The 22,796-nt window shown below is 43.2% G+C and overlaps 1 protein-coding gene across 3 annotated transcripts in view; it reads left to right on the forward strand.

Moving 5' to 3' along the window:
• LYPD6B (LY6/PLAUR domain containing 6B) overlaps positions 1 to 22,796 on the forward strand; it is a 168,321-nt gene that overhangs the window by 111,804 nt on the left and 33,721 nt on the right. For all 3 annotated transcript variants that reach the window (XM_037027825.1, XM_037027823.1, XM_037027824.1), the window contains exon 3: positions 1,385 to 1,459. The gene's annotated coding sequence lies outside the window, so the exon portion shown is untranslated. The remainder of the gene's footprint in view (positions 1 to 1,384; positions 1,460 to 22,796) is intronic.

Below are 22,796 nucleotides of genomic sequence, written 5' to 3' on the forward strand. Positions count from 1 at the left end.
GACTGAAGTTTAAACATTTAAGAATAAGTAAGCAATTTTTGATAAATAACTTATATGTTTTTGGGGGGTCCCCCCTTATATACATATATACATATATACCTTATATGGCAAGAAAGAAAGAGATGTTTATTTTAAGGACTTGACTCATGTGTGTGGAGGCTGGCAGGTTTGAAATTTGCAGGGTAGGCCCTAGCCATTGTGTCTGGATTGGTTGGAGCAATGCCCCATGGCCAAAAGGTTGTAGGTTCTATTCCTGGTCAGGGCACACACCTTAGCTGAGGGTTCAATCCCTGGTCTGAAAAATTGCAGGGCAGGCTAGCATGCTGGAGGCTCAGTTTTTACTCTTTTTTAAAATTTATTTGAGAGAGAGGAAGGGGGCAGGGAGAAGGGGGGATGGGGAGGGGAGAGAAAATGAGAGAGAGAGAGAGAGAAAGAGAGAGAATGAGAGGAAGAAAATGATATAGAGACATCAATGTGAGCGAGAAACATTGATCAGTTGCCTGCTATATGCACCCCGATCAGGGACTGAATCCATCACCCAGGTTGTGTCCTGATCAGGGATCTAACTGGCAAACTTTTGGTGTATGGAGTGACATTCCAACCAGCTGAGCCACCTGGCCAGGGCTCAGTCTTTACCCCTAAAGACTCAACTGATTTGATGAGGCCCACCCACATTATGGCAGGTAATCTGCTTTACTCAAGGTGTACTAATTTAAATGTTAATCACGTCTAAAAATATCTTTACAGCAATCTGGTTGTGTTTGATCAAACTGAGGACCGTAGCTCAGCCAAGTTGAGTAAATACAGAAAATTAACCATCACCAATAGGGGTACAGATAATTATTTAAAATTGGGCATAATCATTCAGTGTCTTTTACAGTTGCTTATTTGAGTGCGTGCAGAAAAAGTTTCCAATTCCCTTTCACCTCCTCCTCTAGGTTCAAGTCTCATGTCATTATCTCATCAGCTGGTAGGGCTGCCGTCCAAAGCAGGGCTGGTTAAATGGCACAGAGTCTGCATTGTGTGTGGATGTGCTGACCTGCCAACGTACCCTGGTGTATGTCAGTGTATGCGAAGTTCTGCCAGCTCCTTGCTAAACAGCTATTTTTGTGGAGGGACGTGATGAGGTGCATGATTTCACCAATCATTACCATTCCCAATTAGACGGGGTCCAGGTGTGTGTTAATAAAACATTAGCTCACTCTGACTTGATTCCAGGGATTTCACGCATTTGGTGTTGTTCAATTGGTTATATGGCTGCTGTTCCACTCTGTAAGGTCTTCAAACATCTGGAGACCTGCCTTTTATGAGGAAACATTCCAGTTGTTCAGGAATGCAACTCTTCGTCAGCAGTGGCTCTTACCTTATCTTTTTGCCTTTCCAGGCTGGAGGTTACTTCCTTTGGGCACAGACCCCTTCAGTGCTGGAGCTGAGTCTGACAGCCACGCTCCCTCTCAAGGTAAGAATGGAAGTGACTACCAACAGCTCTCTGCGCGTTTCGTTGGGAAGCTTGGGATTAGGTAGCTGGTCAGGGAGCTGTGGGCACTCTGTCTTTAGCCCCTCTCCTCGCCAGTGTGGCAGGTGTTCTATCCCATTCTAACCCTTCGCTGCTCCCTGTGGTCCTGGCCTTTCAAAGCCTGGTTTTGGTTTTAGTTCTCTTTCTGGTGCTCCTGAGAAGGGAGTCCTCATATTCAGGGAGTCACCAGTGGATCGAAGACTTCTCTGCTTCCCACATGATACACTAATATGGTCAATTAAAACAGAGCCTCCTGGAGTAATGGCCCCAGTTCCAGAGATAAGAATGTCTGAGGAGTGGGAAGGGATGTGCAGAAGGGTCTGTGTCAAGTGCACTGCATTGCCAACTCGGCTTAGTGAGTGCATGCACTGCTAATCAAGCATTTGTAATTAGAGGGCATTTAAATGTTAAGGGTTAGAAAGTATTTCCAGAGCCAAAATAGGATGAGAGTGTTACTCGAACAGAGAAGAGGCAACGGCATCGATGTGAGCACATTTAAAGTTGTGTTTTACCGATGGCTGCTTTTTACTTCATTTTGCCCTTTTGCTGTAGGTGTGGCACTTAGTACACAGGCTGACCAGGTTAGGTTATTCGCATGTCTCCATTTTCCCCTGGGAAAAAAACGAATCTGAGACCTGCTTTTCTGCCGGCAGGCTGCTAAGACCAAGGAGTGACTTTTTGTGTGTGTTTAATTCTCACCCAAGGATATGTTTACTGATTTTACAGAGAGAGAAGGGGTGGGAAGTGGGGTGTGGGGGGAGAGAGAGAGTGATCAATTGGTTGCTTCCCATACATGTTCCGACTGAGGATGGAACCCACAAACTTTTGGTGCGCGGGCCGATGCTCCAACCAGCTGAGCCACCTGGCCAGGACAGGATATCTTTTTGAGGCGTCAGGGGCCTCAGCCTGGTCTGCTGAGTAATCTCCCTGGCGGGGGCCCTCAGCTCCCAGCCCAGAGGCCCTCTGCCTTGCCAGCCGACCTCCCACCTGGCATATTGTGGGTGAAGGAGGCAGCCTCTAGAGGAAGCTGTGTCAGATTGGGAGTGATGGGGCCTGGGCCAGGTTTACCTTCCTGTTTCTTGTCTAAAGGGCAGACTGAGTTATTAGCACCCATTTGTCAGTGCTAATTATGTGTTTCAGGTACAAAGCAGTGTTCTGTGGGTGTCTGCTAAGATGCTTTCCTCCTTGCCTTTTTTTAAAAAAAGGATGATATTGTACTACCCTAATTGGGTCCGGGAAAACGGGTAGGAATCTGTATGTTAACACTGTTAACCCTTAGGGAATATTGGGTGGTGGGCCAGCTGTTACTTCAGTTTAAGAGACTGCTATGAATAAACCTGTAGACTATGGAGATCAGAGAAATGACGTTCCAGCAGTGGGCCATAGGGAGAACATTCGGTGATCTTCCAAAGCAAGGAGACTTAATGCTGTTGTAGCTGTTGCGTTAAGCACAGTGTAGGAACATCATCGTCACCATCATGATAGTCATCATGACAATGACAACAAGGGCAATAGAAAAGAGTAACTTCAGTATTAACTGTCTCTGTCACCGCCATCACAACAGCTAGCATTTACTGGCCCCTTCTTTCTGCCAGGCAGATGACTACACATTTTATTTGCATTATTTTTTCTTAATCTGTACAGCATCCCTATGAGGAAGGTCCTATCAACATTTACCTTTTACAATTGAGAAGGTAGGATTTGAAGAGGTTAGGGAAGCGGCTCAAAGTAAGACGACCAAACGAGAAAGGCGCAGAGCAGGGGGAGTAACTGACAGCACAGACTGAGGTTGACCACCCGCGGCTCCGCCCCGAGTGCGGTGTGTGTGGCCGCCATTGGCTCCTCGTTCCTACCTGTCCCTGCTCACATGCCCTCTGCCCACCTACCATGAACGTTTTGTCTCTTCTGCACTGATGTAGTGAAAGCATCACACAGTATATAAGTAGTTCAAGATTTTGAAAGAGTATTTGGCTCATAGAGAATATAGAGAAATAACGAAGATTAAAAATCACCCCGTTTTAAAAGATGCCCACTCTGTAAGTCATGAACACAGCAGTGTGTTGCTATTGCCTCTTCCCTTGTGTATGGTTTGTTCACATAGTTTCTATGTATTTTAGTTTTGCATTTTAAATTTAACAAGTAGTATCTTGTGCTTTTTTATCTTGTACCAGGCTTCCTAAGCCTGTTTTAATGGATGCTGTACGTGGTTAGAGGACTCTTAGGTTTATTCCACGAGAAGTTGTATCCTTGAGTTGCTCCCCTGTGGCAAGTGCAGAGCTTCTGGATAGCCAATTTCTGTGTGCTGACAGCTGGGTCAGTACTATGGGGTGTCTCTGCCCCCTCACATTGCAAACACCTCGTATCTTGAGCAGGGTCTCTGTGGGTCCGGCAGGAGTTTCGGTGAAGAGCCACCTCTGGGTCTCCGCACTGCAACTAGCTGCAAATCTTGGGTAAGTTATTTCAGTTTAGCATCTTTGTCTGAGGACCACTTATACCTCCTTAGCTCTATAATTCCATGGAGTCAGGGGTTCTCTGGACTCCCTTGATTTATAACCTGATCAGTTGCCACTGAAGCAGGAATTGGTGGGGCTCAGCTGGGTTGTTACTCTGGGTTTATTTTGTAGGGGAGAAAACGGAGGCACAAAGAGGTTAAGGGGCATCCCCCAGTGTCCTAAAGGTGCCACGTGGCAGGCCTGTAATTTCACCCAGGCAGACTGGCTCTGGGCTCTGCGTATTAACCCCAAATACCTCTCAAGGTGATGGAAACTAACTCTTCCTGACTCTTGGTAGAGATCTCTCTTGGACCATGTAGTTTTTGACAGGCAGGGGGACTGGCCATTTGGAAAGGGGCACTAAGTCTTTTTGGGTGCATCCATATGGCCAAAATGGTCCTGGTCACGTTGTAGGAGGCTGTAACTGGAGATAATAAAGACACTTGTGATCCCACACAATAGAGAGTAATTTTCCATCATGTAAATGTGTGGGCCTGTCTGGTGATGGTGGTGGTCGTGGTCATTGTCACAGTGTTAGTCTGCTCTTGTGCTGGACATTTGAAGAATGGGAATATCTGACTATGTCCCCTCTAGCCTTTCAGATCATCTCTCTTGTTCTTGGCTTCGGGTAATCAGCAAGCCTCAGCTCCAAAAAAAAATGTAGTTATTTAGATTTTGTTCAAGAGTAAGGTAATAGCCTTCTTCCTATAGCCTTTGTGGAACTAAATTCAGTCCATTCTCCACGTAGCACCAGGAGATTCATCAAAGGAAAGTGACATTTTATTGTCTTTTATAAGGTCACCCTCGCAGCCACGGATGGAGTGATCCCTGGCACCAATGTAAGGGACCCATATCCCTTCCTAGGTTTGAGGGGTGCAAAGCGTGTGTAGGATTCAGGACTTTGCATTTAGCACTGGAATGGGGGAGACACCACCAGTCTAAGACTTATGGGCAGTCATTCTAGCCACTAGGCATCTCTCCTCCGTCAAATCCCACTGTTGCCTCTTAACTCCGCAACTGGCCTGGTAGCCTCCTCCTTCTGACCGCCTCTTCCTTTGATGTTGACTCAACAACTGTTTCCACAGCTGGGAGGTTTTTGTTACAGCTTCTGTATCCATAAGAATCTACGTGTTCACCCTAATGTGATCTCCACTAGAATCTGCGCTGGAAGTGAGGCAGTCTGGTCAAGAACAACCCCACCAGAAATGGCAGAACGTGGGGTTAGGGAGACCCTTGCTGCCGGCTGCCCACCCCTCCCATCACGTCCTACCTCCCACACCAGCAACTCCCCTGAAGGCCAGATTCATTCACTCATTCATCCCTCCCTCCCTCTCTCTCTTTCTTCCTTCCTTTTCTTTTTTTTTTTCAAGATTTTATTTATTCGTTTTTAGAGAGAGGGGAGGGAAGGGAGACAGAGAGGAGAGAAACATTGGTGTGTGAGAGAAACATCGATTGGTTCCTTTCCTACATGCCCTGACTGGGGACTGGACCCACAACCCAGGTGTGTGCCCTGACTGAGAACTCAACCCATGACCTTTCACCCTGCAGGACAACAGCCAACTAACCGAATCACACTGGTCAGGACAAGGCCAGATTTTTTTGATCACCAAGCAAGAAATCCCAGTGATGTTTTTCTTATATTAGTGTAAACTCTGTCACCCTTATAATCTTTCACTTTAGCTAACCTTGAAGAGTTTATAACCCTGTCCTACCTACATAAAGTGCTTTTTTCTTTTTGGATGCTTGCTTCCTTTTCTTATTCAAATGAGCTGGGACAGTTTATCCCCTGCCATAGACTTGAAAACCAGACAGACAGGTCCCTACAGCAGAGTCTCCAAACAGTGCTGCACTGAATAGCTCTGCCTGCACTTAGCCCAGAATTAAAGGACAGAACACAGGCAGGAAGCTTCCTTTGTCTCCCCAGGCCTTTCAGGCTGCTCTTTCCCCCATAAATGTAATTGCTTCCTTTGATGGATCTGGCCACCTGGCTGTACCCCTTTCCCTCTCTCCTCCTTGGTCAACCAGGACTGCCCAAACACATACCTTTGATTTGCGGTCATCAACATTAGTTGGCCTTTAGCTTTGGCTAACACTGCCTGTTTGGGGGACTGGCAGTGCCCAGGAGAAGGACGTGAGGCTGTGATAGAGGAGGGAAGAGAGGGGAGAGGCAGCTGTGGCACTAGCTCCGGGCTGGGCTGGGTGACTTGTTGCGCTTAGAAAACTGTGGATCACCACAGGGTCCTTGCACGCGCACAGAAGTTGCCGTGCCTCCTGAAGCGGAGGTTCATTCCCCTGCCCCCAGGGAGGACAGGTCAGACATGCCATTTCCTTGAAGTTGCTGCTGTTTTGACCCATGCTATGGGTGCTTGGTGTATTGTTCCCCTTTCTTGCTGATTTTCTAACCAATATTGTAGGAAGACAATAGCTGAAAGTTTGCATAAGCCCTGCCTTTTTAAGCAGTGAAGATGGCTGTTTACCAATAAACACAGAAGGGAGTTTTAAAAAATAACTTTGCTCTAGGTTGGCTCTCAGCATGGAAGGCTGAGCTGGAGAAGGCATTTTAAATGGTTAGGATTCACAATTACGTGCCTGCGCACTCAGCCACCGGCTTCCAGCCCCAGTAACTCTCGTATAGTCCTCAATGGCTCTCTCTTGAAAGGTGCTTTTTGGCAATCCAGTGACAGCACAGCATTTCAGATCTGACCTTAAGCAGCTTGCGAGTCTTCAGGAAGTCTTCAGGAAGTCTTCCTGCGATAGACATGAAAGCTTCTTCTGTGTCTAAGCATGACAGGCCCGTGCATGGTTCTGCTGGTCTCACCATGGTCATATGCCATGCTTCGCCTGTGAACACGGAGTCCCATCTACTTATTACCTGTGTTTCCCCCTTTCTCAAAATTTGGGTCCCTGCTAGGGTAAAAGGGCAAAGGTGGTTCAATCTGAGATGTTAGATCTGTGTTTGCCACACAGTGGGGCCACACCGAATGGACAGCGAATATTTCGGACCATGTCATCTGCAGCATACACTCTGATCATAGGGGTCCAGCTTCTCTTTTGTCTTTAAACCTCAGGTGTGCTTTGGCTGGGAGGGCGAGTCTTTTTACTCAGGTTTACTTCAGAGCCTCCGCAATATATCCAGACAGATCACTGCCGAGATCACACATGACATAAACCTGTTTAGCTGTCCCTCAACAGAACTCTAATATGAGGAAAATAATGTAGAATAGTTACTTGCCATTTATTAAATCAGTTTATTTTCTATATTTGTGGTAGCACTACATTTGTAATTAACAGTATTTTAAATGTTGTATTGAAATATATTTGATATATAGCATCATATGCATTTGACTTGATACATTGACATATTATAATGGTTGACATTTTAGTGTTTGCGCCTTTATCTATCACATCACTTATTATTATTTTGTAATGGGAATAATAAAGATCTAGTCTCTTAGCAAGTTTGATGATGACGATTTGGTATTGTTATTCGTATCCACTGTACTGTGAATAAGCTCTTTAGAACTTACTTGGCTACTAATTGCAAGGAAACAGTATTTTAAAAGATCTCTCCCAAAAAGGTAAATCAGAGGAATGCAATATGGAACATAGTGGAGATTCAGGTTAATTGGGAAGTGAGAATCCTTAAGGCACTTGTGGATTTGCTCCTGAGGTTAGTTATGACTCTGAAAGGGAAACTTTCCAATTTTCAAGTCTTTCAACTTTCTATTGCTAACATGTGTGCTTACCCTGTTAGAGTAAGTCATTGTGCTAGTTTGTGGATTCCTTAAATAACCGAGGCAGTGACCATGAGCAGACAGCCAGATGGTGTTCCCATGGGATGTCTTTCCACTGACACGTCCTCTCAGCCGTTTCTCCCCTGCTTCGTTGACCCCTCTTATTACCAGAGGCCGAATGGATAGTTCTGTGGATAGTTTTCCTTGACTTATGAGCTGAAATGAAGATTTTAAATATAGACTTTTAAGATGTTAGGGTGGAAAGTGACGTTGATTTATTGTTTTGTTCTCGGGCAGCCTGAGAAACCTGTCCTGTCAGGTGGTGAACAACTGCTTTTACCCAACGAGGGACTTCAAGAGAACAATCACTCATCCCATCATTTTCGTTCCCCCTGAGTCATCCAGGCTGGCTCCTGTTGGTTTCAGCTGAATTAGAATCTCCAGGCAATGGACTCTAGGGCCAAGGTTCCCACAAAAAGCATGCCTTGGACATGGAGCTGTGGCTCACTTGGGAAGTTGTATTGTCCAGCATGGTCAAAAGTGCCCGTCTCAATGGTCAATATAGGATGATTATATAAACAGCCAGACCCTTCAGGCTGCCTGGTGCTGAGCTAAGGGGCAAAGTAACGGCTATGAAAATGAAGGGCGATTTGGGGATACATCTTGCCTGGACCTTCTTAGTTAGTGCTGTAGGTTGACCCTTGTGTTTGTTCAGTGGGGATCTTAATGAAGCTCCTTTAAGACTCCTTCCTTGTCATGGTGCTGAGAGGGCCTTGGCACTTAAGAAGACGTGTGCTGTCAGAGACAGGTACTGTGGAAAGGGAGCTGGACTTGCTTCCACTTACAAATCCTGCCCGGCCCCTCTCATGTTGCTGTTCCGAGCACTCCTCTGGGGTCCTATTGAGTGCGGCGTGGAGGGCAGATGTAAGACTGAACCTATGAGCGGTTGCAGAGAGCAATACTGATTGGCACGTGTGTTTAGTTCCAGTTCATTCCAAAGTCCAGTTTCTTTCCAAGTTCTTAATGTTTTTCTGTGTTGCAGATTTAGAGAAACTTAGTCTTGAAGGGGAGCTGTCTGTTGAGACTTAGTCGAGCCATCGCATTTTCATGGGAGAGCTTGACATGCAGGAAATAAAAATAAAATAGTCAAAACAGAATGCTGGATACAAATTTGCGGGCTAGTCGAAAATCCTACCACTTTTACACATTCTTAGCTAATCCTTCCTGGTTTAAATAAAACCAAGAGTTGCTTTAATAACAGCTACTCTGTCACCTCCCTCAGTCTCCAGGCACTTGAAATACACCCTTAAGCAGCATCAGAATCAATCCAAGGCCCTTTAGACTGTAGACTGGCTTCCTTGGGGCAGAAGCCCTGCTTTCTTCACGTTGAATTCTGAGGCTGCAGGAAAATAAGAATAAAAACACACACACATAAAAGCTATTTATCAGCAGGTAAATGTGAAATAACTAATAACCGTGAAAATAAAATGAACTGTGACCCAGAAGCCCTGGTGGGGTGATGGCATGTGTGTAGGATCCGTGTTAGATGGAAACCTGGGACAGGTGAGAGAGTGCTCTGGGATCTCCGGCAGGACCTGCGTGGAAAGGCAATAGTGCGCCCCCTGTGGTGGGCCAGTCCCTGTGTTGAAATAGGAAGGCTCGGCCCAGACAAATGCTAAGGAAACAAAACCAAGTCTTTTACCACTTTCGACAGCATTTATGGCCAAGACGTACTCAATGCCCTTATCCTTGAGGCATTCTGAATGTCATTTTAATGATTTATTTTCTTTTCCACAACCAAAAACAAATAAAATATTTTATCACCTTGTGTGTGGACTTGAGGTCTTTCTCTTCACTTCGTCACTTTCTGGGTCTATGAAAGTCCCCGTTCAGTTTTTGTAACTGAAGGATAGGAATTCTGTTGATCTCATTCCTTACAGGAAGGCTTTGCCTAGTCTGATTTTTTTTTGGTCCTGTATCCACAGCCTATCTTTGTTGTTGTTACTGTTGCTGTTATTGTCATTGTTGTTGTTGTTGGTGGTGGTGAGGATGGGGTGACGGGGGCAAAGGGAAACAGGAATTCAAGAAATTACATGTTTGCAGTAACACATAGGTCAGAGGGGGAGGTTTCGAATAAGAGAACATTTTTTTGTCAGTGCTCTCTCCACTCTTTAGAGCTACGGGAACATGGAAGCCATTGGGCTGAAGAGGAAGTGGTTGTACTGTGCCCCACACTGCAATTTGCTCTGTGGTTTTATTCCCAGGATCTGCAATGAAAACCAATGATCTGTGTGAGAGCCCACAGCATTGAGATTACCCCTTTGTATTCTGAATTATATGTCTTCAACCCAGGCTCCCTGCTTTACAGCTCACACGCCCATTTTCCACACTCTCTGCCCTTTTTGCTTATTTTGGCTTCATTTTCTATGTGTGCTTACATTAAGGTGTCAATAGCAGGGCATTCACTCAGGCTGGTCATTGTGAGCCACAAAAGCTACTCAGCCATGTGTGCATTTGTAAGGACAAACTCATTCCAGACAGGTGATTTCAAGTCTGAGTGGTGTATATACAGCACATGGTTGTGTCAAGTTCATGGTGCAACTGAGTGATTTGAGATGTCCATCTCCTGGCCCTCTGGTCCACCCACTGTCAGCTCCAATAAAGACCATAGAGATGCAAGGGCTTTAGGGACCTTTCCTTTAAGGATCGTGATCTCCATGTGCAGAAATCCATTTGACACATCCACATTGGTGGTTGCTCATCCATCCTCTACTTGAATAATGCCCACTGCTCTCAGGCAGCCCATTCCCTTGTTGGTCATTTCAAAACTTGACCCCAAATGAATCTCCTGTAACTTCCTTGAATTTATCTTCTGAGGTAACTTTTTCCTCTCCACTACCTGGAAAGTTATCAGTTGAAGTTTAAGACAGTTTTCCTGTTCTTTCCCCAAAGTTTTCATTTCTCTGGGCAAACAGGTGTAGCTCTCTCAAATATTATAAGTCAGGCAGAGTTTTTAGACCTCATCATCCTAGATATATAGTTCTATAGGCCTCCTAATTAGAAGTGAAGGTTAAGTTCCAAAGGGGATCAGACTTGTGAAGAGGAATTCATACACACACACATGCACACATATGCCCATACATATGTATGACTTGGTGTTTTTGATTACTCTAAAATTCACATAAAGTAATCTCTCTCTAGCAAGGTCTTGGTTATTCTCTGCCTGTACCCTCGATAACTTGAATGCATAACTTTATATTTAGTATTGTGTTGAATTCAGCTTGATACTATAATTTACCAAGTCCTTTTACAAAATGGTTGTGTTATGAAGCATAGTAGTTTCTTGCCTGGCTTTGTGCCCTCATTAGGTTTCATAAGAAACCATTTTATCTCCATTCAAGTAGTTGATAAAAATGTTAAACAGCGCAGATAAAGACAGAGTCGTGCAGCATGCTATTAGACTGTTTAGGGTTGAGGCTCATCTATGAAAAAACATTATTTGAGAGCTCATAATTTGCCATCATTCTGACAGTGATAAAAAATGTTATGTATTGCCTCCCCCAAATCCAGGCCATATATGGAGTTCTACTGATTTAGTAGTCTCTAACCGTGCTACGAAGGAAAGTGAGATTTGGCTATAGTTTGTCTCTGTTTACCTATCTTAGACCTTACTAATCACTTCTTTTCTACTTGCTCACAAAGTAACTACTTAGTAATCTGTACCTACACTTATTAAACTTTAAAGAGATGTTTACTTGTGAATCTTCAGTGTTTAGTATGGTACCCAATGTATGGGATGTGGTTCCTGCCTTCAAAAGTTTATAGTCTAGTGAAAGAAAGAGATATATAATTACAATACTCTGTTGATAACATGCATGTATTTATGTGTAATTATATTACTTGTATAATAAAAATGGGGTTTTATAAAAGCAGCATAATAAATAACACCTAGTAAAAGCCTATCCAAGAGTTCAGCCAACTGCCTGGTAAAGAGATCATAGACAGTAGAATTTGAGCTGGGCCTTGCTGAATAAGGAGTTGATGATTAGTTTTAGAAAGGATGGAAGATCATTCAAAGGAAGAAATAAAGCCTCTGTTGGTATGTGGCCTATACCTGGACTCCAACCCAGCCTATCTAGGCCCCTCTGCCTGCTAAATTGACCTTCTGATTCCTAGACCTGGTCATGTTAACTACACTTGACCCTTGAATATCTCAGAGGTTATGGAATCTGATCCCCTGTGCAGTTGAAAAGCCATGTATAACTTTGACTTGCCCCAAACTTCACTAATAATAGCCTGTTGTGGACCAGAAGTCTTACCAATAACATAAACAGTTGATTAGCACATATTTTATATGTTACATGTATTATATATTGTGTTCTTACAATAAAGTAAACCAGAGGAAAGAAAATGTTATTGAGAAAATCGTAAGAAAGAGCGAATACATTTATAGTATTTATTTCTTTTAAAAAAACCATATATAAATGGTCCTGTGCCTTTAAACACATTTTATTCAAGACATTTTTTAAACGATTTGAGTCACTTCTGAACTATGTCCTGATTTTGGCTTTTGGGGGCATTCAGACTAATCAGGTGACTACAGGCAGCTGCATCCTAGCCACCTGCATCCTACAGCCTAGTGTGACAGCTGCCCTCTAGTTCTTCAGAAGGCGGTGGTATTATGACTCTGAAGATGCCGCATGCAGTCATATGGGATGCATATCTGACACACTTTAAAATTAGGGTAGCCTCCTATGCTTTAAACCAATAATGGCTCTCTTAAAAAGATACCTTCCTGTATGCCACCCTCCATCCCTGTGCCCAAACACATCCAGTCATCCTTTGAAATGACTTATCTGCTTTCATTTTTAGTTGAATTGCTCAGAAGGATTTGAAATGCATCAGTTCAGCTGTGTTTGCATTTTCTAGAGCATGAAAAGTGATGTTTCATTTATTACACGTGGGGAGATGAGGAACCAAATGTACAGCCAGGCGTTTTAGATTGCAGGTGGAATCAGCAGCATCAGTGGTTGGAGAAATGGCCCACAAGCCTGTGAGCTGAGACAGCTCCATCGGCACCACACAGAGAGGATAAACCTGGAACACCACAATGGCAGTTTTCTTCACATGCATCTCCAACCACTCCCCACTTGTTGGGAAAAGCTTTCATTTTTCCACAGTTGGAACTCTCTTTCCATCAAATATGTAGCCAATTGGCTAAGAGAGTAGCTCACAAGCTGGCTGGGATTCTGTTTTTAGTGTCCTGGCAGGAAAGAGAGGTTTGTTATAATTGGGCGCCTTAGCTGTTCTTCCACCTGGCCATTTCCTCCGGTCTTTTATTTCCTGTCATCTTGTTTCTTTGGGAGCCAGTAGTGATCTTTTAGTATACAAAATATATGTAAATGACCACGGGCAAAGAAACAGCTTATGTGTTGCTTTTTGGCTTAAAGGGAGGACCTTTTGGGAGTCACTAGTAGAAACCTCTGCTGTGGGATCTGCAGGGTGCTGGGGCGGATGGTTAATATACCATGAGCAAATCTCACACCTGCCGGATGCTTCATTGTACTTTCCCTGCAACCAGCACCTTCAGCAGTGGTACGCAGGGCTTATTTACAGGACTGATAGTGGTTCAGCTAAATCTGCCCCCTGAGCAGTGAGAAAACTCAACTGGTATAAGCTTTTTTTACATTACCTGGTTCTGTCTCCTTCTTGCAAGAGTTCCTTTGCCACAGTTGAAAATGAAAAAAAAAAAAAAAAGGACTTCCAGTCAAGATGGAGGCATAGGTAGGCATGCTTTGCTTCCTTGCACAACCACAAGAAGAAATCACAACCAGCCTCAAAACAAAAAACACCCAGAACTGCCAGAAAATTGAACTGTATGGAAGTCGGACAACCAAGGATTTAAAGAAGCCACATTTATCCAGATGGGTGCTCTGAGACAGGGAGTCAAAGCACCTCTACTTAATGCACAGAAACTCACACAGGGAGGCTGCCAAATTGAGGAGACAACGAAGTATGGCCCAAATGAAAGAAACAGAACAAAAACCCAGGAAAGGAACTAAATGAAATGGAGATAACCAACCTATCAGTTGCAGAGTTTGAACACTGGTGATCAGGATGCTCAAAGAAATCATTGGATACTGCAACAACATAAGGAAGAAATGAAGGTTACACTAAGTGAAATAAAGAAAAACCCATAGGGAACCAACAGTGAAGGGAAGGAAGCCAGGATTCAGATCAATGATTTGGAACATAAGGAAGCAATAAACATTCAACTAAAGCAGAATGAAGAAACAGGAATTTGTTTTAATAAAGAGGAGAGTATAAGAAGACCCTGGGACATCTTCAAAAATGCCAATATTCAAATCATAGGGATGCAAGAAGGAGAAGAAGAAAAGCAAGAAATTGAAAACTTATTTGAAACAATAATGAAAGAAAATGTTCCCAATTTTGTGAATAAAATAGACATCCAAGTCCAGGGAGCACAGAGCGTCCCAAATAAGTTGGACCCAGAGAGGACCATGCCAAGACACATCATAATTAAAATGCCAAAGGTACAAGATAAAAAGAGAATCTTAAAAGCAGCAAGCAAAAGGAGATAGTACCTACAAAGGAGTGCCTGTAAGACTGTCAGCTGATTTCTGAAAAGAAACTTTGTAGGCAAAAACATACTGGCAAGAAGTATTAAAAGCTATGAAAATCAAGCACCTACAATCAAGTTTACTCTCTTCGGCAAAGTTATCATTTAGAATGGAAGGGCAAGTAAAGTGCTTCCTAGACAAGGTAAAGCTAAAGGAGTTCATCATCACCAGGCCATTATTATATGAAATGTTAAAGGGACTTATTTAAGAAAAAGAAGAAGACAAAACTATGAACAGTAAAATGACAATAAGCTCACAACTATCAACAACTGAATCTAAAAAATAAAACAAACTAAGCAAACAACTAGAACAGGAATCATAGACATGGAGATCACCTGGAATGTTATCAGCTGGGAGGGGGAAGGGAGAGAATAGCGGAAAAGTTACAGGGATTAAGAAACATAATTGGTAGGTACAAAATACAAAGGAGGAGGTTAAGAATAGTATAGGAAAGGAGAAGCCAAAGAACTTAAGTGTATGACCCATGGATATGAACTAAGGAAGGGATGGCTGGAGGGAAGAGGGGTAGTGCATGGAGGGGGGTGAAGGGGAGAATATTGGGACAACTGTAATAGCATAACCAATAAAATATACTTAAAAAAAGAAAGTGAAAAAACTAGAAGGGAACTAACATTTATTGAGCACTTATTATAGCTAGGCATTGTGAAAAATACTTTATAGTTAATTCATGTAATTTTCACTGTGTCTTATCATTTACTTCTCACCACAGCCCTGAAATTTTAATTTTCCAGTTCAGTTTTATAGATGAGGAAACTGAGACTCTAAGAAGTTAAGCAGCCTGCTCAGGTTAAACAGTTCCTAGCGGAGACAAAGTTCAGGACCTGAGCAAGGTTTTCCTGACTCCAGTTAAATTCAGGATACACTCCACCTTGGTGTTAACTTGTGTTCCACTGGGGGCTGGAGGTTTAAATACTCAGGCTGAGAAGCAATTAGACTTCCAGCCTCAGACTTTTTATATAGACTGCCACATACAGACAGTTGTTCATTGTTTTCTCCTTTATTGCCATCCAATAATATCAGAGCTTTATTGAAGTTGTAAAATATTATAATGAAGACAGCATTTTGTCACCACTGTGATCTAGAAGGCAATGAAAAATTAACTCAGCGTCAGTTTTACATCGTTTTACATCATTTACCCTCTCCGCTCCTCCCAGATGAGACTAAGCAGTGCTACCTGTGTGGTCTGTCCTTTGAGCACCTGACAAACTGAAGTGACCGAAGCTATGCCAGGTCCACAGAGCAGAGTCTGACAACATCCAACAGACACTGGCAGCCAGCTCACCTTGCTTTTGACATTGTTTTCCCTGAAACTTGAGGAATATCTTGAACGCCTTCCTCTTGACACTAATACATTGCCGCCATGATCTTCTAAGCCAAACCTCTGTTTTACGAGGTCCTGATTCAGTAGGCAGTGCAGGAACAGGTACATTATATGCTGTTGAACAAGTGAAACCAGGGGTTTCATGGTTCTCTGCTTCCAGATCATAATTCTTTGGTAATAGTGAGAATTCCAAACCTGGTGGAAAAATTCTTCTCTTTTTTAACAAACGATATATCCCTGCATGCAGTCTGGCCAGTGGGTCTTTTCAATAAATCCGTCGAAGGCCAGGCCAGCCTGCACAAAGCTTTACACCTCCCCAGACAGGACGAAAGGCCGCCCCAGCAGAACTCGGTGGGGTGGAAATTACTCCTCTTATCCAGCTCGAGAGTAGAAGTGTCCATCTGTCGGTTTTCATTCTTGTCTATTACAATGGTCGGAGATTACTTGTTTCTTCATTAGCCACTTTGTAAATATCCAAGTTCAGGAGTGAGGAAAGAAATTTCCAGCTGAATAAGTGATTTCAGAATCACTGATGAGTGGCTGGCTAGAGAGCATTGCATGCTGGGAGGCCTGCTTTCCTTTCCCACAGTGATGCTTAAGCGCTGTTGTTCCAGAAGAATCTAAAGGGAAGTTTGTGCATCTAGTTACCAGACCGGGAAATCAGAGAGCCTCAATTTCTCCTAGCGTAATTATGGGTCTTCCACGCGATTAGAAAGTGCTGCAATTATGCAGATGACTTTCAAAGGCAACACAAGATATTTTGCCTCTCAAATTAATGTCAATAACTCTCAGCAGCGCGCTGACAGTGCTGATGACCATTGTAAAATCTGCAGCTTTTGTGTTGGTGAATTGCTCACGTGGCACAAAGAGCCGTGTAACTTATTATAAGGATATTTTATATTTCTGACCAGGGTGAGTGACAAAAATGGGCTGTATTGCTCAGATCAGCACATGTGCCATAGATACAATTGTGCCCCACCCCAGTTTCTAACTGGGGTATATTACCATTTGCAGTGAGGCTGAGTGCTGGAAAAGTCATCTTGATTTGTTATTTTAAAAACTGGGCATTGTAAATATGGAGGAGCTAATCAGTTCACAGAGAGCTGTTGTGAATTTGTAACTTACCACCTCTTTTTGGAAATGCCTCTGGCCACTGATATCTCTAAGCAAAGTCACAGTTTTCTCAGAATAGTTCAGGAGATCTTACCGTTAAATTAGCTAATTCCCAAAACAGGTAAGAAATCTTTCAACCTAAGTCAAAATGGAGACAACTATAAAACTATTCTACAAAATTGTACCACTTTTTAAATTTTTTCTTAACCATAAGAAAGGAAAAGGAAACCTTGGAGTTGGAGAGCCTGTCCTTTCGTTACTGGCAGGAAGGTGGGGTCTGGTCTGCCTAACTTTTCTCTGGGAAGATTTAATCAGTTTTGCTGTCAAAGAAGAGAAATGCTCTAGCTTCGAGAAAGACACTTTGTTCGATAAACGTGGTTCAGGCGATGGTAGACCTTGTGTGAAAAAGTGAGGGGAAGACTTTTTTATGATTGGAATACAAAAAGACGGATTTACTAGGGACTCTGCTGGGCTTTGCCCCCCTAAACTTCCTGATTCAGCGTGCAGCGCAGGGACAGGTACAATATTATATGCTGTTATACAAGTGAAACCAGCAGATTTAATGATTCTCTGCTGCTGGGTCATAATTCTTCGGTAACAGTGAGAATTCCAAGCCTGCAACACCTCTTTATCTTCCCCAAGGCACACAGATCCCTTTGTTAAGGTGGCGTTTTATTGTTGGTGGTGGGTTGGTGTTCTTTTAAGAGTTACTTTTTGAGGGGAAGGATTTATCCTGGCCTCTAAAAGGAGACTAAAGTGAAGAAAAAAAGGATAAGCAAGTGTTGAAGCATGAATGAGTTGGAGAAAAGTATGAACTAGATTTTTTTCTCATTAGAAGTACTCTATGTTTTATTTGTCGGCAGAAGGCTTAAACCTGCAAGAAGCTCTGGGAGCACACCCTGCTGCTCTGAGGCCCAGCCAGGCTGCGTGCATGCGTGCATGTGTGTGTGCACGCGTCCGCAGTTGGGTCCTTGCTGCCTGTGCTGACCTGCTTGGGGGACCAGACTGGCTCTGCCCCAGGCAAGGAACGGGCCTGCAGGGCGTCCCAGACTGTGAACTTAAAGGGCGTTAAATGATTTTTGTTTTCTGAGTTCTCATTGCCCAAATTCCCCCATCCTCTTACCCCCAGCTTTATTGAAGAAACATTGACCAAAGAAAATAGACAGAATTCTATTAATTTTGTTAAGGTGTGCAATGTGATGATATGGTATATGTAAACACTGTGAATTGGTTACCACAGTGATGTTTAAACACCTCTCATATAATGTAGTTACCTTTATCTTGTGGTAAGAACACTTGAAATGTACTCTTTTAGATTTCAAGTGTGTAATACAGTGTTATTAACCAGTGGTTATATTGTCAGTCAGACTACCAGAAGTTATTTATCTTATAACCAAAAGCTTGTGGCCTTGACCAGCATCCCTCCATTTCCCCGACTCCCAGTCCCCGGCAAGCCCTGTTCTACTCTCTGGTTCTGTGATTTTGACTCTTTTTAGAATCCACACGCACATGAGATCATACTGTATTTGTCTTCCTCCACTTATTTCACTTGGCATAATGCCTTCAAGACCCATTCATGTGGTCTCAAATGGCGGGATTTCTTTTTTATGGCAGAGTAATATTCTACACATACATACTAAGGAAAAAAATATATATCATATTTTTTACTCATTCGACTGGGTTGTTTCCATGTCTTGGCTACTGTGAGTAATGCCGCAGTGTGTTGGTAGGAGCACAGATGTCTCCTGGAGATAGTGATTTCGTTTTCTTAAAATTTCTACCCAGAAGAAGTAAGATTGCTGGATCACATGGGAATTCAATTGTTAACGTTTTCAAACTTAAAAAGAGATTTTATTTGTTTATTTTTAGAGAGTGGGAAGGGAGGAAGACAGAGAGGGAGAGAAGCATCTGTTGGTTGCCTCCTGCACGCCACCAGTCAAAGACCTGACCTGTAACCCAGGCATGTGCCTGCCATGGAATTAAATCGGCAACTTTTTGGTTTACGAGATGATGACCAATTTTCCGAGGGACCACTATCCCTTTTCCCTAGTGGTTGCACTAATTTACATTCCCAACAGTGTAAATGGGTTTCCTTTTCTCCACGCCCTTGCCAGCACTTATCTTTTCTCTTTTTGATGATAGCCATTCTGAACATGTGAAGTGATATCTCACTGTGCCTTTAATTTACGTTTTCCTGATGATGAGTGATGCTGAGTAACTTGCCATGTACCTGTTGGCCATTTGTATGCCTTCTTTGGAAAAATGCATATTCAAGTCTTGTACCCATTTTTTTTACCCCTCCCCTGAGGATATTTATTGATTTTTAGAGAGAGAGGGAGGGAGAGAAACATCATTGTGAGAAAGAAACATTGATCAGTTGTCACATACATGCCCTGGCTGGGGATTGAATCCACAACCCAGTTATGTGCCCTGACCAAGGACTGAACCCCCAACATTTTGCTGTGTAGGACAATGCCCCAACCAACTGAACTGCCAGGGCTGCCTATTTTTTCATCAGATTTTATTTTGCTATTGAGTTGTGAGTTCCTTATGTATTCTGGATATTAACTTTTTATTAGATCTTGATTTGTAAATTTTATCTCTTATTCCATAGGTTGCGTTTTCATTTTGTCTTTTCTTTTTGCTGTACAAAAGCCTGTTTAGTTCCCAATTGAAAGCAGTGGAAAATGCCCCTGAGGTGACCTCACCCCTCTGTGATCTTGAGCCAGGCATGACACCTCTCTGTCTTGATCCCAACCTGTGTCTGTACCTGAGGTGGGACATGAACAGTGGCTTTTCAGCTTTTGAACCATGGAACCCTTTACCCAAATGAAATTTTCTCAAATTACTTTAATAAAAGCAATTGTACAAAATTAGACCTCTTTCTGTGTACGTATGGGTGAGGAACCCAGAGTGCCCCCCGACGCCATTCCCCTCCATCTGTTGGCACTCCGGCAGGCCTCTGGGTCACCTTAGTCCAGCCTGACATGGGCTGGCTGAGGTGGGAGGTCACTAAACCAAGGCCAGAAATGGAGGTGGTGGTGTTGCCTTTGTCAGCCCTGAATTCTGGAGACAGCGTATTTGAAAAGTTTTAAGTCAACTAACCTAAAATGGCTTTATCCATCATAAATTTGTAAGCACCGATCTTCCTACTTTTTATATGTGCTATTCCTTACAGCTGGAGTATTTTTATCTTTGCTGTTGCTCAATGATGTGCAAATGAATGTGGGTGATAAATTCCGTAAAGCGTACCCACCTCAACATCTCAGAACTATGCCAAGCTTTCCACCATCTCTCCTGGATTTCAAACACCCAGACTCTTTGCCCCACCCCCACCTCTCTAACCCCTCTTCTACATGAACGCTGTATTAATTTTCTGAATCTCTGTATTGATCCTGTCAGTCTTCTTCAAAAAGTAGCATCACTGTTCGAAAGCTGCAAACTCTGCTCCAGACTCTGACTTGCTGTGAGTCCCATGATTATTTGAATTTCGTGTCAGATCCCATTTCCAACTTCCTTCTAATATATGTCCCCTTTCAGTAAGTCATTCTCTCCCAAATCTCTGCTTCTGAGCCTGTGATCATGCTCTTTGCTCATCTCTCTATCGTCCTTTCCCCTTGAAGACCGATGTCCTTCATAGCTCACCCTTCAAGTCCTCTCATGCTGCCTCCTCTCGCTCCCCTGGTGCTCAGCCAGGAGGCAGACTGATGTTGGACAGGGAGGCAACACTCGGACTACCAACCTGCAATTCTGCCACTTCTTTGCAAGGTGCCCTTGGCCGAGCCCCCTTATTTCTGTGGATCACAGTTTCCTCATCTCCCTTGTCTGCCTCGCTGTGTGGCTGTAAGAATCGAAAGAAGTATTGTGTGGGAATGCGCTTGGCTAATTTAAGTACTCTATTTTTCAGGCTTTGTTCTTAAATAATGAGGCATTATTATGAATGATCATGATCACTTATTGTACCCTGTAGCACTTGTTTTAATTATGAATCCCACTCTGCCCTGCGCTGCCTGCACTCATCTCCTGCGTTATATCTAGTCTAACCAGGTCTTTAGGTTAAAGATTTTTCTTATATTTAAAGTATAACTCCAGCAGAACTCCGCAGTGGTTTTCACAGTGCTGACCCAGTAGGTACTTCATATGGACTTGTTGAATAGGAGTTGATCTCTGATATTTTCTAAGAACCTGCTATTTTTGGCGTGCTAGCAGTAGAGGGCATTTAATTAAGAGGGTACTTGAAATTCTGGCTTTCTCCTAAAGCAAGATTGAAAGTCTAAGGATTTTTAAATGGGAGACCTTGAAAGTAGGGCACATAAGTTGAGTGAGATATTTTCTTGAACATTAACTCAAGGTACAACTCAGTTCTAGGACTAGTTGTAATGATTTTGGCAGCCAGGCCTCAGCATAGCCTTTAAAAAACCGTGTGGATATTCACAGGGAACAGGGAGAAAGTCCCGGTGAGTGAGGAGGCTGCCCAGACCATCAGTACATCGCTGAGGAGGCTGCTTCGGTCTAACACAGCAAAAGAGCCCTTGGCTGGATTCAGGAGGTAACATATTTTAACATCCACATGACTTTGCATCCAACTTCTTCCTAGTCAAATGTATTCCTGGAATATAAGTTTTGGTGTCAAGTTCCGTTCATTTTAAGAGCAAGGGCTGTTAGCGCTTCTATATGTAAATGGCAAATAGTTCTTTATGTACATGAAGATTATTTCATTTTGGATCACAGGGAACCATACCACTTTTTAGGTAACTAGAATACTACTAGAATGCCCTCAGAAAAATGAGGTGAATGTGTGGTGATAAACTCTCGTTAGGTGCAGGGGCTTGCTGGGTACCCGCACTGAAGACTTACCTTGGTATGGCTAAGATGGTGATCAGTAAACTCGACCCCTCCTCCCTTCCTGAAGCTTGGCGTATCTGTTGTGTCTGATGCTTCTGGAAGAATTGAACTTTGTTGGGAGAGGGAAGATTCTGAATCAAGAACAAGGAACAGAGGAGCCATGGAGTTTGGTGAAAACCCTCAAAGTCTGGTTTGTGATGTGGAAACAGAGCCTCAAGGTGATAGCTGATCAGTATTGCAAATCTGAGTGCTGGTCTGCAACCATTAATGTGTTCTGGTGATATCTGGGGGAAGTCTTAGCCACGAATAAACAATATATGCATTTTCCTTTTAAAAAGTTTGTTTGATTAATACTTTCTCAGCTAAGAAAAACCCCAAAGATAAAGTTGGATTGATGATGCCAGAATGTGACACTTCTAGTCCAATGCTCGGCATAATGACCCACACGAAGGAAGCCAAGTACACGGACTGCAGTATGGGTGCTCCCACAGCTGCGGTGTGTGGCCAGGTCTCCTTGCCTCGGTGCTGCCAGCCCCAGAGAATCCAGACTCAGAGCAGCTTCTGTGACAGCTGTCTCAGCCCCACTTCATGAGCTACTGTTGCCAAAAGGTGTGGAAAGTTAAGCAAGGGTGGGCATATTTTAATATACAAACACCAACGAGGCCTCATTAAGGGATTAAATTCCCGAGGTTCTGGAATTTTCCTTGAAGGATTTTATTAACAAACCAAACTTGTTAGAACATCAGTTATTGCTGCTGTTTCTGCTGTTTTCCTGGTAGAAGCTCCCGATTTAATGCCAGTTTGATGCTTTTGTACTGTACCCCAACCTCTATCTTTTTTTTTCTCTTTCTCGTACAGACTTGCAACCTTTACCTCTTTTGAGTTAATGGTAAAACATGTGCTAAGTACTGGCCCATCTTTTCAGCGTCCCCAAGTATAGTATGTGATACGCACATTCTCTGTGCGAGTATTTTCTTTCTTCTTATTAAATAAACTCATTGCTTCATAAAGTGCTCCTTAAAAGAAAATGCAGCTTTACTTTCACACCTCCTTTCTTCATTCCATAGCATGCATTCACAAACATTTGGTCCCCCTCTGTGTGTTAAGCCCATT

The sequence above is a fragment of the Sturnira hondurensis genome, unplaced genomic scaffold (genome assembly GCF_014824575.4).
Source record: "Sturnira hondurensis isolate 20B ecotype Veracruz unplaced genomic scaffold, ASM1482457v3 Scaffold0019428, whole genome shotgun sequence".
Lineage (NCBI taxonomy): Eukaryota > Metazoa > Chordata > Mammalia > Chiroptera > Phyllostomidae > Sturnira > Sturnira hondurensis.